Source organism: Lepeophtheirus salmonis, chromosome 7, assembly GCF_016086655.4.
Source record: "Lepeophtheirus salmonis chromosome 7, UVic_Lsal_1.4, whole genome shotgun sequence".
NCBI classification, from domain to species: Eukaryota; Metazoa; Arthropoda; class Copepoda; order Siphonostomatoida; family Caligidae; genus Lepeophtheirus; species Lepeophtheirus salmonis.
Genome location: NC_052137.2, coordinates 40555333 through 40574980, shown reverse-complemented (window position 1 = coordinate 40574980; position 19648 = coordinate 40555333).

The window sequence follows — 19648 nt, the reverse complement described above, 5'->3', positions numbered from 1 at the left end:
AACTTGTGGTGGGTATTTGTGTCGTCGCTTTAAACAGATTTGTTCGAGTGCATTGAAGTATATGTTGTCCGTTTTTCTAGGAAAGTAATGTTAAGCTAAAACATTAATTCATATTTATAAGATGCAACTTTTTTAAATGAATAAAGAGGGGAAAAAAAAAAAAAAAACTTGATCATGAAAAAAAAAACACGAATGCATATAGATGAAAATTGATACTAGGAAAATTCCCTGGGAAAAATTGGCCGTGGAAGATTGCTCTGGAGAAAATTGTCAGTTAGGAAAATTGGTTCCCAATTTCTATTTATATATATCCATCATTGAAGAGTTAGTTCACTTTTGAGTGTGCACATAATATCTTTGCACAGCATGACTACTTGATCTAAGAAATAACAATATAGCAACAAGTGTGTATAGATAAAAAATCAGTGAATCATATTAAAAAATAATAATATGCTAAAGAGTTGAGAATCAAAAAGTTTCATATGTATATTAGACTGGTCCAATTTGCACTTTTTTTGGGAATATTGAGACGTCATATGCTTAAAATATACAATTGGGTGAAAATAGATGAAAGACAAATTTTGAAAAATTTAAAAAAAGTTTTAGAGGTCGCGCAACGAACTTAAAGTTTTGAAAATAGACGTTTATTTCGAAAATTTTGTCTTCTTCTTTTATTATCTTTAGCAGATATGGTTAAATCTTTCTTATAATTTGTTTTACATACTGAAGTAACCTTTATAAAATATATATACTATTTTGTTCTTAAATTAGTTTTTTTGGATTTTAAACGGATTAGTAGTGAAGGACTTTTTTTAACCTATTACTCACAGCTCGCATTATTGATCTTCTTTCTTTTTTTAATTAAACGGCAATATTGTCAAGTTCAAGGTTCAAAGTCCCGCTGGTAATATTGTTCATTTTTAACAATAAAGATTCGACAATATTGCCGTTTAATTAAAAAAAAAAGATCGATATTGCGCGCTATGAGTAATAGGTGAAAAAAAAAATCCTATATGAACTACAATTTTCATATCTTGTTTTATATAAGAAAGACAATATTGTCAAGTTCAAGGCTCAAAGTCCCGCTGCTAATATTGTTCCTTTTTCTAGTAAAAATTCGACAATATTGCCGTTTAATTAAAAAAAAAAATCGATAATGCGCGATGCATGGTCCAAATTGGACCATTCTAATGTATATCTTAATGCAAGACGGAACTACTAAAAATGTTGTTCAAATTTAAAGTTGAAAGAATTATTTATTGACATAAAAATGTAAAAATTTTAAAATTACCTAAATATAAAATGAATATGAGTAACAAAAGTTTTGAAAAGCTTCGTGTCTTACAAATAAATCTTAGCAAAGCTGGGTACTCCTGATAGTATATTTATTCAAGACAGTTTTCTAAAAAAAAAATCCTATATGACCTACAATTTTCATTTCTTCTTTTATATATGAAAGACAATTTTGTTAGTTTATTCAGCAATTTTCCATTTTCTATATTTTCATCTTCAAAATGTGGTGGATAATTAAGGTGTGTCACTCACGACTTTTATAATTTCACAGAAGTAAGCAATCCCATTTTAGTGACGTAACAAATTTGAGGAATACGCTTGCCCGTACTTGTATTTTACTCTATGATTACAAGGAGTATAACTCAAAATGTAAGATTGACTAATTGTAAACTGAGCATAATCAATTTGTATCAAGACAACTCACTAATTTAAAATTTAAAAATATTTAAAATATAATAATAAAAAAAATTAAATTTTTCTTTGCCATTGATTAACATAAGGAAATAGTCCATTGTTTGCTCGCCCAAAATGGAATTTCACCCGAGAAGGATATTGTAGGAGCAGATGGCGGAACGGATAAGGATCTCGATGCAGACAAGACTGAATAAGGACCAGAGAGGGTAAAGGAAGTCACAAAAGTAGATACAGAAGACACTGGATTGATGACTTTTCCATTCTAGATGCCAAATTTGAGTTCTAATTTTGTTGAGTGACAGGAGTCTATACTGTAGTAATAATACTTATTTATTTCTGGCAAATTTATTAGAAACATTATATTTTGTGATGGGTTGTCAATAGTTCTTCTTTTGTTCTTCTCATCAGCGTTCTGAACGTTGATTGGTGGAATTATATATACGTCCAGTGAAAACTGTGAGGAATTCCTAACAATTTTTGAATAATATATTCATATTTAGAAAGAATTGTCTTGCTATTACTAAATGATTTTAAACCTTTTTCCTAGTTTCTTTAAAGAGGATACGGCGTTACCTCACTAACACAAAAATAAACTATGTTTTGTTTTGTTTTTTGTCACCTGTCGATTCTCTCCTCTCGCTTGATACGTCATTTCTATTTCATAATTTATCCTTTTTGATAAATAAACAAAGTAGTAAGTTATTCTACAATTATACTCCGTTTCCAAATGGACAGGAATACAATTTCTTGTTGATCCCTCGTCCTTAATATAATATAAATAGCGGGTGGCCCATCTAGAGGTTGCATTTTGAACTACGACTTTTTTTACGTTTGACAGCTGTAGTAACATTCTCATTGTGCCTAATATTTTGTAAAAGGTTTCCGGTTTACAAAATAGTTAAGTTTACGCTCGAAGAAAGTTGGAAAATACTGAAGACTTACTTCCAAATTGGAGAGTCTTCAAACGAAACTGCAAGAAAATTACGCAGGAAATTCCGTCGAAATAAAGCACCTTCCAAGGAGTAAAACATAAAACAACGCGTTCCCGTGTTCGTCCAGTGCGGTAAATCGAAAGCATTGCTGCTGTTGCCGAAAGCAAAAAGACGAGAAAACGAGCAAGGAGCTGCCGTTACGGTCAATGGTGAGCGCTATTGGGCCATGTTGGAAGATTTTTTGTTTCCCCAAATGGAAAAGGAAGACATCGACGACATTTGGTTCCAACAAGATGGCGCTACCTGCCACACAGCCAACGTTACAGTGGATCTTTTGCGCACTGTCTTCGACAAACGCAACATAAGCCGAAACAGCAACGTCAACTGGCCACCTCGTAGCTGCGATTTGACTCCGTAGGACTATTTTTTGTGGGGATCCGTCAAGGATAAATGTTACGCCAACCATCCAGAGACGATTGACGATTTGAAACACGAAATTGGAGTCGCCATTGCAGCTATTGAAGCTCACACAATCGAAAATGTATTGAAAAATTGGGTCGACAGAATGGGCTACTGTAAGGCCAGTGACGGTGGCTATATGAATAAAGTTGTGTTCCATTATTAGCCGGTGTGTTGAGGTTTTCAAATTTAAAAAAATCTGTCTTTTTTTTATAGCAATATCAAAAAGAAAAAGTTTCGTGGGTCACTCTTTATATTGGCCATTTAATTATTTCATAATCATTTCAAATATTAATTTTTTTGAAACAATTTTCAAAAATACATTGCTCTTTATAAAAAAATCATATATTCAATTTTATGAAGAAAAAAGATCAAAAAACCATAAACCCTTCAACAAAATTAAATTTTTTGGGAAAAAAATTTCAAAAATACAAAAAAATTATATTTTTTGTAGATGAAAAAACAAGAAACTTTTTAACTACATTTGTCTTCCCTTAAGATAATAATTGTATATGTTACATACATCATTTTTGTTTGTTACTTCTTTTTTCAAACTAGAATATCCCTTGAGTATTTATGTACTAGAGAATGTTGACATATTTAAGTCGAATATGTCAATGTTGGAAGGTAATGTGAAGTTTTAAATAACTAATTCAACATTGCATCCTGATTCAAGGTATCCTTGATTCCTTCTCCTCAGACCAACATATCGTCATTGGAGTCAAGGCTGCTACTAGGAAAGTTTCTTTGGAGCAAGGTTGAAGGAAACGTTCGCTTTTTTATAATTTCCCATTCCCAAAAATTCAAAAGAAGTCACAAAAAGATAAAAATGGATATCAAATCTTAAATATCTTCCTAATAGGAAACCTCCTGATACATTCTGTATGTGAAAATCATTTTTAAAATAATTATTTTTCCATAATTGTTCAAGCAAAAAGTATATGAATAATGAAGTAAATAAAAGTAGAAATAGTACAGTACTTGACTCATTCACGTGCAAACAGGAAATGATTCCCCAAAATGCTTGAAATAATAATACCTCTAGCGGACAAAAAAAGTAAATTTTGACCAAGATATTTTTTTTACGAATAATGACGATAGCCTTTGATGCGCTTCTTGGATTAATGTTTTACTACGTTCTACATTGTCATTTGTTAGATAAAAAATATGTATGTGATGTAAATCAGGGATCACAGCTATACTTTGGTTGAATTGCACAATAATTTTCTCAAATTAATGAATTAAATGCTGTAAATTGAAACTTTAAAGCCTGATATCCTATCTTGTTTTTTAAATAATAGGTTTATTTTAGGTTTTTCCGATAGGTAGCTTCAGTAATCTGAATCTTGTGTTGTATTAGTCTGATCCATTTAAGCTGGAGGGCATAAGAAAGATACGATTTCGTTTTAAATCTACTCTTTAAATAATTTTATTATTGTTACACTCAGTATTGTTTGATCGAGCATCTAAGATGGATACAAGCAAAGAGAAAATCCGCTATATTTTACAGTTTATCTTTGATACAAGCTTAATGCAAGCCAGGCGGTTAAAAATGTAAATATGTTTCGTATACTGTAAGGGCTAATCATGCAAAATTTTGATTTCGTTGATTCTGTTCCAGTAATTTTGGTGTCTAAGTAGCACCCCTCTCTGAAAGATCAATTATCGAAAGCATCGATAAAATTATGGAAATAGTCGAAGCTGTAAGTTCTGTTTTAATTGTCCAAGAGCTAAACTGTGCAAAAAAAAAAGGTTTGTAACCACTTAAATAAGGCTGGATTCATTCAAAAAGGGTGCCAAACAAGTTACCTCAAAAATCCTCATGGACCGAATTTCCATTTTTGACTCTCCGCTTAAAAGGTTTCCTTTTATATTTGTATGACATTATTGGTTTGCTTCAGAAACAAAACAAACAAAATAGCTTAGAAATTAAATAATTTTGATCCAATTGTATTCAAAAAGTTTTGAGTAGGTGGTTATTAGTGCATTACGATTTTTAAACCATTTTAGTTGGATATACAGTTGATTTGTATATATCTACACTTATAAATAGAATCAATTAACTGATTTTCATATATTACACCAACGATAACCGCAGAAGCTAAATTGCAATTAGTTTAAATTTAAAAAATGTTAAATCAAATCATATTTTAGCAATATTTCCTTTCCACGTCAAATGCACGTTCCTCACAACTCTAACGGAGGATAGGAATTACTGTATTTTCAAGAAAACTTATTAATTCTAGAATGAATTTACGTCCATCCCGTTACTTCTTCTACAGTAGAACGGTCTGATTTTTTTTACTTTTTTTAATTTCGAGTACGGCGAGTACGCAAATATTATCATGAAAATTGCGTTTAAAAAAATATTGTCCAAAGAGGTCATTTTTTAAGTTTATAAATGCTAGAAGGATATTTTTAGTGATTTTACATTTAAAAAAATTTAAACTATAAGAAGTGTTTTTCAAAGTTTATTTCAAAAATTGTCCAATGGAACAAAAATAGAAAAATAATTTGGAAAAACTTGATGATCTGTGTAAACGCTCTTTTATTTTGTTTACACTTACAGAAAAGAAAGATTTAAATTTTCTTAGGGTAGTCTATATTTTTACTCCATAGGGTAGCTTTAGAAAAAAACTTTTCAAATATTTTTTATAGGTTAGAATAATGTCTTTCCTAATTAATTAATGTAAAATAATAATCAATCCTGTATTTTAATCATTATGGATGGAATAAAGAACTTTTGACACCTCTCAGCCTTTGAATGAGATAAGCTACCTAAAGATCACATTTTAGGAAAAGGAATTTTGATTAGGTTATTTTTTTAGTGGATAACAACTCTTCCAATGTAGCTGTAATTGAAATTCGAAAAATAGTTGACAAACAAACCCTCTATTCTACAGATAAATTATCGTCCCTTCTATAATAAACAATACTTTTTTTACAAACTAATTTACGTAATTTTGATAAATTAACACTCAAAAGTAAAAGAACTAAAAAAAAGGAAAACTCTCCATAAATATTTCATCATAGTAAATATATGGTTTATTTAAACTTTAATATGGGTTCCTTGTTTTCATGATTATATGACTGTTTTCTTTGTCTTCCATATTATATTTGTTGTAAGACAAAGAAAAAGAGTTTTTCAATATTTTGTGTTTCTCTTTATTCCCCTTCTCATTGATACAAGACAATTTTCTTTGTTCAACAAAATAAAAAAGAGTAAGTTCTTTGTTTGTCAGTATGGATCACCAGAAGGAGTGAAAGCTCTTTAACATAAGTGAGAGAAAAGTAATTTATATCCGTAGGAGTCTCTTAATATCCTTTTCATTACTTTATAATGATGGAATTGTTTGCTTTAAAGTTTTTTTAATCATTCTTAGGAGCACACATTAAAAAGTAAGAGTCAAAAAATCCCTTGGAAATTACAAAGTAAAATAATAATGGTGTTAAAAAGAAGAAACCCACAGTGGCTTGTCAACACAAAAGCAATATATTGAATATAAATTACAACTGTTTTATTATACATCCAGTTGACGGGGAGGGAGGGATGTGGGATATTTAGGAGTCCACTTCATTGAAAACTGATCACTATTTCATTACTCAACAAAACCTTTTCAATATGGATCGGGGTATCCGCAATGTAGGGGCTTGATGGGCTATATCCCCTTCCCCTAAACAAAGGAATCTTTGTTTAATACTAAAACATTTTGTATATAAAAATAGGTGTTAAAATTTTTTAAAAGGATTTAATTTTTAAAAAAGATCTAAAAATTAAGGACTGCAAAGAACGTTGCATCTACATCGGACTCCCTACAACATCAAGAAGTCCATTACAGTCTTATACAGACAAGAAGAACCGAAACTTATTTAGCAACAATATGGCTGACTTCTAGCCTGTTTCCATGTGGTCTTCTGTAGCACCGACGTCAACCCTCTGCCCTTTGAAGTTTAGGAGGTCTTGGAAGAGAATGCCGTCGCACCTTTCATCCCAATAAAAAATATAGCAATTAAGCAATTCATTAATTGATTTTGAGTTGCCTTGTTCTAATAAAATCCTCGTTTTTCGTAGTTTAATCATTCTACTGCAAGTTTTGGGTTCCCACTCCGTATATGCGTCGACAACACAAAGGAAAACTAGGTTGATAGTGTTCTCAAAATTGAGGGTGAATTAATTACATTTGTATTCTTCGAAAAATTATTATTTTACAATGACTCTGGATTTTTACCCGTTTCCTAGTATTTAATATTTCTTCTCCACAAATTTAGGCTTCTTCTATGATATATAGCTACTAACAAAAGTACTTAAAATATGTCAGGTTTCACTTTGCGTACCTATTATCGATGTTTGAAAAAGCCTCTAGTCTTAAAACAGCCTCTACTCAGCATCATTCACCTTTGTTAGATAATAGTTCAGTACTTCAGTTTACTCATTGAATTCATTATCTTTCATTGTTATATCTAGTCAACACGGTGAGTCTGCCAATATTCTTAAGTAAGACTTAATTAAAGTATTTATTATATATATAAAAATTGGATACTTATGCCTCTGAAATAGTCAAAATAAACTATTGATAACGTAGTTGGAGAAAAAATAGTTCTGTTGGAGGGATTTTGTGTTCGATGTCAAAGTTTTTCTAACACAGAATTACCAAAATACCATTTTTGACACAATTAAATTTTAAGTCAATTGTTCCCTAATTCTAATCAAATATAAACTCTCTGGTTTTAGGAAACTTGCTGAAAACTTTATTGTCGAAAGCCACTTTGCCGAACGACTTCATTGCCGATAGGACACTTAGCTGAATAGACACTTTCTCAAATAGTGACTTTCCCAAAATATATATATATATATATTTGATGATGATTCATATTCCAATACTATGTGTAATTATTTATTAGACTACTTTAACGAAAAACATATTATATAAATTACTACAATGACATGAAATAACTTCATAAGGTCATTTTTGGACCATTAGTCATATTTATATTTTTTTTAAAAATCATTTATTAAATTCAAATAGTCGAAAATTTGTAAAACAAGAGGACTGTCATAGAGTTAATATTGGAATTAAATCATTTTATAAAAACTGTGATTTATGAATTTAACAGGCCGGATTTTTATATGAGTATGTATATTGTATATATTTGACTATTTAAATGAAATAAATATTTTTTTCCCTTAAAAATATGACAAATATCCTTTTGAACATATGTTATGTGATTGGGATAATTTGTAGGTTCTTCTTTCCGTATTTGTAGAGTGGGCGATTGAGCCTTCGTTTATAGGTTTTTAGTATTATTTTAAATCATCCGTCAAAAGGTCATAATTTTTTCCTCAAGTTATTATTATTCAAATTACATTCATGAATGAGGATACATCCTCAATCTAGGTATTGAGTAACTACGTGTGAGTGTGCCCATGAAAAACGCAGACTAACACTAAGGATTTCTTAGGAGGCTATCTTCTTCTTTTGTAAAATAAAGTTTGTCTGAACGACGAGACCTAATAATTGGCACTAAAGCTAGGATCTTATAAAATAAATAACATATCGTTGAAAAAAAAATAATTTTACTTTTAAGCTTGGTCTCATTTTTGACACCATGGCCATTAAATGTATAAAAAATGAGGATAATTCTAGTGTTCAGATTGAAGATAGGACTTCAAAATTGTAGGAACAATACATCCTTACTTAACGTGATATTATACCAGATATATATCATAAACATATAAGTGTTATCGTTTCAATAATTCCATGGGAAAGCGTATTTTCATAATTTCATCTCCCAAACTCCATCAACTTTTACTTACATCCTTTATATAGTTTCCTTGTAAATATCACTTAAATTCACTTTCTTTAACTCAAATCAATACTTTATTCTTTATCTAATAAAACTTATGAAAGAGAAAAGTGTTTTTCTTTAAAACTCACATTTTCAAGATTGTGGTGTTCTGCAAAATATAAACATCTACTTGAAATCAACATTAGATTTTGCTAAAATAAGATTATTTTCAAGTGTATTTTCATATATTATATGATAGTATTACTTAAAAATGGATTCTAATATACAAACAAAGTAAAATAATGAAGAAAGTCCGAAAGAACATGGTTTCATGCGAATTAACAACTCAATAAAATTTTTGAATCAAATATCAATCAATGAATTTCTGGAAAAGTATTTTTTTATGGAAGTTATCAACATTGATAGCAAGTGGTCCATTAAAATCTGAACACTTTTAAATTTAAACTTCAACAAGATATACTTTATTAATTAACAATAGAATTTCAACCAGGTCTGGCACACGCTGGAAATGTAGTCCTCACTCAGGTCGTACCAGCACTGGCTTACAGTGGCTTTGAGGACTTCAGTATTTGGATGAAGGTCACTGCAGGCCTTCAGAAAGTTATCAGTAGGCAAGCGCTGTCCCATTTAATTGTTTGTTTTAATCTTGCAAAGTCATATTTTACTGATGGAATTGTGTATGTCTTTTGGACCTTAGCAACTCTTATATTTTTGTTTTTATCCTAAAATGCAGAAAATTACGCATACGAATACCAGAAAGCATAGCCGAGTCCTCTATCTAAATTTCATCGTGAAATAAGGATGGGATTTTTCATCAGAAGGATTGAATAAGTCAAGTTTAACATCCAGACATGAAAGGCAATTCATTTCATGGAAGATGATCCCATGGATTATCTCTAAGCCTCTAACAGTGCCATTTAAAAAATATCACATTTAGTAGGACTCGCCTCCTATTCCACTGCACATCGGGAACTTCTCCATTGATTAATACGAGTTCCCGATTGAGTAGGAGTCGAGTCCTGCTACGCGTGATATTTTTTAAATTGTGTTGTTAGAAGCTGAGAGCTACTACTCTTCGATGGTATACTTCTGATGACATCAGTGTAGACATTACTAAAAAATAACTGGATACTTCTTGTGCAAATCCACTTAGATTGTTAAGTCGTTAAAAGAGAGACAATCCTGTCGCTGTCTCTACAAAATAAATGACATAATGAGGCATACACTTGATACAATGGAGATTCTTGCCTATAATCCCATCATAGGACGATACGAGAGTCCTATCTCTTGAATGGAAACCTCTATCCATGAAAGGAATTGCTTTTGATACACTGGAGTTAAATTTGACTTATTGAATCCCTCCTTTGTATGAAGATTCTGAAGAAGAGTCCCATCCTCATTTCAAGATTAAATTAAGATACAAGGACTTGGCTAAACTTTCCAGTCTTTGTAAATGTAACTTTCTCCTGGATTTTAGGTTAAAAACAAAAAAACTAAAACTTCTAAGGTTCAAAATACATATACAATTTCATTAGTAGAGTGAAACTAAAAAAGAGTGTAACATTTAAATAGGACTGCACCTGCATCCTGATTTTTTTCTATCTCTAGTCCTTTTCTTCTAGTTGTCTTGAGTTAATGAAAGAATCATTTATTATTTATTTGCAAGGCTTTACTTACGAGGTTGCGTGGCTTGTGTATATCCGGATGTCAAGTAATCCATGGTATATCCAGGGCTCGACAGACATGTAAAAAACCAGTCGGGATAGTGCAAGGTGACCTGTTTCTATTCTGTTTGGGTATGTATTGCAGCACTTTAAATACTGCATTTGTACAGGAAATTCCAATCAGAAGTATTACATTGTATCAACGTCTCATATACATAAAAATAAATATTACGGTTGATTTTTAAGTAAAATATATTTTTTAAATACGAAATTCCCATAATTTTAATTCTTGAATAGTTTGGAAACGTTTTTTTAACAAAACTAACATTCTAAACACTCTAAATTTCCAATCCCAGAACCAATCGATCTATTTAATATATTCTGTAAAGCTCTTTGTGTCCTTGTTTCTGATTGGACAAATCCGTATTGCATTGAGGCTTCCCTTCGAATCTAAGCCAATCAAATATCCCCGTATATCTACCAGCTACGTAGGTAGTTTATATTTTGTGGTATTCTAGGCTAATAAATTTGTCAGAGGGCTAGTAAAAAGAAATGACTAGGCCTGTTGGTAATGGTTAATTTTAACGCCGGCTAGATATCCCTGGGTATATTGAAGGATTGAAGAAGAAAAGTAGTTTTTTAAAACCAATGCTTGACTGAACATTTATTCAGTGATATGGAAAATGACGTCATCCTTTTTAAACGAATTTTTACACTAACTACTAAAAAGGAATGGGAGGTTGGTTTGATGGGGAATATCTTTGAACAAATAAAAAAAAAAATAGAGGCAAGATAGACAATAAAAAGGTCGTAAAACGTATACGCCATACTCATATATATATAGCTTTCATCATTCAAATAAAAAATAACTCCAACTTGAGTCTCTGTGTACCACATGTTTCTATAAGTATATCTCCTATTTTTGCCTCAAAAATATCGTAAGTAAGACATGAGATCATATCTAAAATGTAAATGAAAAAATATATAGATATATAAGTATATATTTAAGTAGACCTGTATGGAATAGAATATTTTTAGTTCGCCATTTAAGATGAATTTATGGATATTATGTATATCCAGTAATTTATATTGCGTTCAACCAAAACTAGGAAAAAAAAAAATACCATAGATATTCTAGAGCATTTATTCGTATACTCGTAAACATAGGGTCCAATGATTGTACAAAATTTTATTTCTGAATGATGGGATAATGAAAATGATTATGACGAAGAGATTTTTATTTCTTTTTTATTGGTTGCACGCCATTTCGTTAGTTTTATTTTATATTTATGTATAAATCGTACGTATTTCTTTGTTAAAACATCCTATCAAAAGGTCTTTAAAACGTTGTACGAATGTATTGCTCTCGTATACCATTAAATGAAAGCTAAGTGAATAAAAATATGAAAGTTTTGAGAATATTTTAGTATAAAGTAGATTTGGAGTACTATGGAGTCCTCCCAATATAATATTTCATTTGTGTATTTCGAGTAATAGCGATCATAAAAGCATATCACGGGAACATAAATACTCTATGTATTTTGTTGTCCGCTGTCGATTCCTTCTTCTTACTTGATACGTCATACATTATTTCATAATCTAATCTTTTGGATTTATAAAGGAACTAATAAGTTGTAAATACTTATGCTCAGTTTCCAAAAGGACAGGAACACTACATCATATATGGTGATAGGTCATTTCATTCCCTGTAAAACTCATACGCGAACATTTCATTCCCACTTTGAAGATGGATATTTAGTGACGTCATAGGGTTTTATTACAGGGATGAACTTAAAGTAGGTGAGTTTAAGTGATTCTGGAAAAGGGTTTGAGGGGTCCGAGCAATCTTGCTCATTATTTACGTAGATCTGAACTGTGAGAAGAGAAATAGGGTGATGAAATTGATGTGAGGGAGTAGTGGTAATGATAGACGATTACAGGGAATAGTAATGACGTCATTTACTTCTACTTCCTTAGGTCTGATCCTCGGATTGGGATTCCATTCTTACTCATTATTAAAGACTTATGATGACGTCATTTCTCATCCATAAACACCATATATCTTTCATATCCGTGTACTAACCATCACAAGGCATCAGTCATCTCCAGTGCCGACTGTCTGGGCCTTCCTATATACATAAAAACTACTAACTGGTTTTGACAGTATGACGTCATTAAATATTAAAAAGGGAATGAAATGTCTGGGGATGAATTTTACAGGGAATAGATTTACTAGGAATTAAAAAACAGGGAATGAATTTACCTGGAATAAAATTACCGGTCAAAATCTGTTATATATTGTCTTTTTTATACGTTTAGCTCATGATGTAGGGATTTCTTTTAAATTGATAGTAATGTACATTTTGTTTTACGAGTTGGTATATTTTAATAGTTATGTCTATGTACATCCTTCTTTAAGTGTAATCCCTTATAGAATATATTTTAGGGTATGATTGTACTCCAAATCAAAAGGTATTCTTATTGGCTTTACTCTGGTCTGTTGGTGGTGTTCGAAGAACACTACACGATCATACATATATGTATACGAGTATATACATAAATAGGTCATGTTATTATTTCTTTGAAGAAATAATATGAGAAGGATAGTCTGGTATTACTTAAAAGATAAAAGCATTGGTGTGATTGGCCTATTTGGGTAACTGCCAAATAATTTTGTGCGTTTTAAGAAGGAATACCCTTTTTTAATTTATTTATGTTGTGCACACCAACACACCAACTTACAGCTGTGTTTTTTTTTAGTTTGCTCATCTCCTATAAAGACGATTATTTAACTAATTGTAATAGATAACTAATATTTGTATGAAAACATTGTATCACTGTCCAATACTTGGTGTTGTTTAGATAACCATTTTTGTGTTTTGGACATTTTTCTAACTTTCAGTGCCGTCGACAAGAAACTTCCTAATCCGAAACGTAAAGTTACACTGCTGATTTAAAAAATTTCAAGCCAACAATTCAATTTCGAGAATCGGATGGGAACTTTATAAAGGTATCTTGCAACCTTTCAGGAATTACTTTTGATATTCTGGGAATTTATGGCCCAAATTAAGACAACCTTGATTTTTATAGTAAAAAACTTTTACCAATTTTGACTCACAGGCCAACAATTATGAGTGGGGATTTTAATTTAAAATTGTACATTAACAGGGACTCTACTAACCCTAACGGAAACACGAATGCCCACGCAAAGGAAATACTTTGCTCCATCATTAAATCATATGATCTCTATGATGCAGTTGAACCCGTAAAAGATTAGTCATACTTTATTTTCTTTAGAAAAATCCTCCAAGCCTGCGTCCTCAAGAATGGACCTTTTTCTATTCAGTGGTATTCAAAAGCAATCAGTTATGTCGTATAAAGTAATCGATACCAAAATATCCGACCCTAAAGGACTTTACATTAAAATTAATTTGATACATTTCCCAAATCATAGATATAAACATGCTTGGAAACTTAATTCATCGATATTCGATATACCCAAAATCAATGATGAGATCGTGGATATAATTGAGACCACGAGATTTGGATGCGGAGTTTTCTATGAAGTATTATGCTATCAAAAATAAAAGCTATATGCAAACAGGCTGGAGCCCAACAAGCCGCCAATAGGAATAGGAAAATTGATATCATTGAAAATATAAATAAAGGGGACATTTGGGATCGTTAAAAGATATTCAAACTGGATCAGATCTTCTCGAGATGCTGACCTAGCATTTAGAACCAGACTGTAAATTCCCAATTCCTCCGGATGATAATAATTTCATCGAGAAACATTTAAAGATACACTAAATTATAACTGCTATGAGAGAAAACGCTAAATCTAATAAAACTCCTCGACCATCTGGTTTCGAATTTTACATGAATCTCAGTATGGCTTCTTAAAGCATAAGCTAATGGACTGCATTCATTTCACTCTACAAACGTGTATAGAAAGTGACCAAGATCTGACGTTAATGGCTGTGAATTTCGCCAAGGCCCATTATACTTCATCACACAAATACATTATCAAAATGCTGTACAGAAAGGGTTTTTGAGACTATATCATTCGAATGGTTGGCGTAACGTTGGCAAGAAATAGAACAGCCATAAGGTATGGAAACCAGTGTAGTTATTTTGAGAATAAAAGGGCCGTCCGCTAGGGGATCCACTATCTGCAACAATTTTCATCCCATGCTTAGTCAAACTTATTCGTGATGTTCACTCAGAAGCCACGATAAAAGGATTTCAACTATCTGAGAGAGCTTTAACTTGTCTGTGCTATGCAGACGACCTAACTTTCCAGGAAGTCCTATAGAAACACTAAAACCAATTAAAACATTTATAGGCATACTTAAAAGTTTTTCCGACAAATCTGGTCTTTTTGTGAATGAAGAGAAACCCGAACTTTTATGTCCTTATTGCCCTCTAATATCCAAAGAGTGGCCACAATTTAGTTTTGGAAAAAACCTCAAATTATTAGTATCATGGGTTGGCCCGATAGCATGTTGGTGAATTATAAAGAAATCCTCTCAAGGATAAAAATAGCTTTAAGCCACTACGCATAAACACGTAGAGTGTTCCCAAAATCACCCACTTGTTGTGAATATCAATTCTGTCCAAATATAGCTTCAGAGATTAATGTAATTGAAGATTCCTTCCTTAAAATCTTAAAGTAGAAAAATATATCAACCCAAAGAATACACAATCTAATAAAATATGGTAGCATAAGCATGATATCATTTGCCAAAATAGGAAATGCCTTAACTCCTATTGGATCAGGAAATGACGGACACACAACACTTTTGGAGCGTCCAATTTAACCCCTTTATAGTCACAAAAGGTTTAAAATACACCGACTGCCCATACTCGAAGCCTATCCAAAGTCTTTGAAAAACTGGGCGGATTCTTAGCTAAGCTCAAAGGATTTTGTGATGGGTCATGGGAAGTAATCAAAAAACTTGGAGTCTCCTTGGGATGGGAAATACCCTTGAAAAATTGCATTAGCTACAATTTTACTGGTGATTTTACTTTGGAAGTAGCCGCTGATTTATAAGAGTCAAACTCTCTAGTAAACCAGATTGATTTCTCCTTCTATCAGTCAGTCTTAGGACATTTTTTACAATTACAGCGACCAATACTCCCTTTTAGAATCAAGATCAGTACTGTTTCCACCTGGTACCTGAGAAGATGTCTAACACAACCTACACTTACTCTTTTAATTTTATGGCGTCGAAAAATCCCAAGAACTCCACAGCAAAGCATCAAAGCCATTAAAAATAAGTATCTAACCGCTCCTGAGAAATGTTTTAAGAACAGAGTACTTTCAGGTACTCTCGAAACGGCCGGGAAATACTACAAAGACGGGCGAGAAGATAATAATAAGAGTTTGACAAGGTTAATAGAAATACAAGGTTAGACCATCATGTAATCGGGCTTGCTAGAATTTTCAATTTGATGTATCGTACCGTCTGCTGGGCAAGATAGGCAGATTTTGAAAAACATGCAACTAATCATAGTCTATGACGTCACTATTGCTAGAATTTTCAATTTAATGCATCGTACCACCTGCTCGGCAAGAAAGCCAGATTTTGAGAAAACATGCATCCACTCATAATCTATGACGTCAATATTAAAAAGCGTGGGTGAAGTCAAACATCAGTCATACACACATTATGGCGCAACATTATTAATCTTCGTACTACCCATGTATTTCTTAGTATAAATAGCCTGATTGCATTGTAACCGTGAGAGTAGTCTACTATATGTGTATATAGTATACATCATCCTATTACTCCACGAATATCTCTCATCGTTTTTCTTGGTCATTGTTGGTCCTCTTTATATTGGTGATCGGAATTCCGGCTCTTTCGGTTCGCCTCACTAAAAAAGTTTTCCAGCTCTTCAGATTTTTGGTTAGGCGTATGCAGGACATATATATATAGGTATATATCAAAAATCCATCAATTGGGGTGAGCCAGCTCCTCATTGGGGGGAGCCGGCTCCCCCTTTTTACTTCAATGAACTGGCTTATAGAGCTGTGACGTTCGCGAACGACACATCACTACTTTATATAGCTCATGTCTAATAGCCTCGTCAGACACAACAGGTCATTGTTAAAAAAATCGTTCATAAACAATGAACGACAAAAAACCCACCTTTAAATCATTATTTGTTGATTTAGATAAATTATCACTATATATTTATGGGATTAAATAAATCAGCACTCGTTCAATGCAAAATAATTTCAACAATCCATAAACTCCAAAGTGCCAGTTTATATAGTTAGATGGCAGTAGGAATTGTGGGCCTATCAAAAGGTCATGCAAGGCTGGATGTGGCTTAGTCTGGGTTTAATTGCATTTTATTTTTCTGAAATTGGTTAAAACGAAATGAAAAGTCGTTTAAAAAGTGAACGATGAAAAATTAAACGAATTCAATATGAACGATTTAGTAAACTCAACGAACTCGAAAGTGAACTAAACGATTTATGAAGGTGAACGACATACATGGCTACAAAACCGAAAACTGAAAGCAGTTGTAATACTAATATTGACTTGCAAATTGTGTTGTACAACCACCTACTAATAATTTGTCTATAGGAGAACTACTCTTGAAATATCTAGAGGAAACTCTGATTCTTATGGTGGTTAATGAGATTGTTAATGATATTCCCCCTTCTTCCCCCTCCCCTTAGTCTTAAAATACATTAATTAATGGATACTACGTTGTAAAACAATATAAAAAAAGTACAAAATAGCTTGCTTGTCTATTTTTCAGCGCTTAAGCAAAAGTATTTGTCTAAAAAACATATTATAGCCAATTAAAAAGCAGGGCCGATTTTAGAGTGATCTTAGTAGATATAAATATGTAATTCTTTTTATTTCTTTTTTTGAAAATTTAGTTAGTTAAAACTTGTAAGTTGGGACAAAGATTATTTAGGATAGTTACAAAATCATGTAAATTGGCAAACTATAGTAATTGATAGCACTTAGAAATTAATTTATAGTGGGCACCATCTGGCACCCCTCTACAACAGATTTTTGAGTACCTTACTTGAAATTGCTTCGCTTGGCAGGAAAGTTCACAAAAGGTGGGTTGGAGGGGCTGTAGCCTACCCCCCAATTAAGAAATGTTTGCTTTTTACAAAAAATTTAATATTTGATTTTTTTTTTTGCAAAACATTTAATTTTTTGTGAATTGCTCTGGACTTTGGATTTTTTTTTCTAAAAATTTATTATTTGATATTTTTTGTCAAAACATTTCATGTTTGACATTTTCTTACAAAAAATTTAATTTTTTGTGAACAACTGTAGATTTTTTAAATTTATTTCAGTAAAAAAAATTAGTTTTTAGTAAATAGCTGTATTAGTATAGTATAGTATATATAAAAATAGTATATTTTTTGGAAAAAAATACAACTTTTTGAGAATAGATATGGACTTTGGAATTTTTTTTTCCAAAAAAATTTTTAAATTTTAAACTTTTTGTTAACAACTGTAGATATATGAAATTTTTTAAGAATAACCATAGAGTTTGAGGAAAAATTCCAAAAAAATTTCTTTGTTGTGAATAATTCTGTATTATAAAAACGAAAAAAAACATTTCTTTATTGTGAATAGTTGTTAATATAAAATTTTCCCAAGTGGTGCCATAACTATAGTGGTCAAGGGACTTTTGGTATTCAGGGGACCTCTCAAGGTTCTGACCTGAAATTATGTAATGTACTAGTGTTTTCTTCCCCCTTCTTCTCTTCTCTTATTTTTTTGTATATGTGTAAAGTACAGTCTTTTCGTTTTAAGTATACATAGTCGTGTATTTTATGGATGTATCAGAGTAGGTTTTTGTTTAACTAATAATATAGATGTTCATTTAAACAAACCTTTGTATTATTCCTCCACGCCTTTCCTTCTCCTCACTTCTCTCGGTCGTCCTGGATCTCTCCACCTTTAAATAGTTTGTGTCTCCTCAACCTCGTCAAGGCATAACATGTTATATGCTTTGAATCTTGTAAACAAAATTCCACAAACACTTTATGACCTTCATGATCTTCTCCGCACTCTCTTGGGGGCGGAGCAAATATGACACCCTTTGCCTTTCGCCTCCATACTGACAGCTGTTTATTTTTGAAAGTTGGTTTTGTATTATTTATTAACCAAAATAGTTCACACTTTTAAAACCCCAACCTAATATTTTTAAATAGTAACGCTAAATTAATTCGGATTGGTTTAAAATCAAGTCCACAATTTTATCTGGCACTTTCAAAGGGGTTTAGACATTCATCCATACAGAAAGAAAGGCATATGTACAGACAATCTTTGCTTTATTAATATAGATTAAAGGAACGCTATAGGATTATTATTTATTTTTGTATAAGATTATATACAAACATGTATAACGTTTGCAATATTCATTATACAAACGAATGGTTCTTATGATTATCCTGTTAACCAAGAGAATTATGTCTTTTGGGTGAGCTTTATTCCTTAAGAATATACCATATAGAAATATAAACAATAATATAATTACTTGCAAACACGTTTTATGGGTGAAAAGCTTTATCTTTTATTCACATCAAACGGGATGCAGCAACGGCATGTGACCATTCAAATAGTCACACTTTATTACACACAATATCTTTTTGTATTATTTTATCCAGATAATATCTGATCACATTGTCATAAGTTTCTCTTTTTTTGTATGTTCAATTATTTATTTATCGACCCTTCTCCACTAAATTATTTGTGTTTACGCCATGTTTCATATTTAACGTAAAATAAATGTAAGTAGGTTTTATTGTTGATGGGGTTGTGTGATAATGAGTTACTTTGAGGCTTTTCTTCTTTTAAAATATTGATCCTATTGACATCATGGCCGAAATAGAAGCAAAAAGAAAACTTGGGGTTAAATTGTGCTACCGAAGATTATGTCCCTTGGGGTTATAAGAAAGGATACCAGACGTAAAGTCCCTATTTTGGGTGACCTATCCCTGGTCAAAGGTGTTCTAGAATATATCCTTAATTGTGGTACACAATGGTTGGGGGCAGAATCAAACATTAGTTATTTCAGTAGCCATTTAAC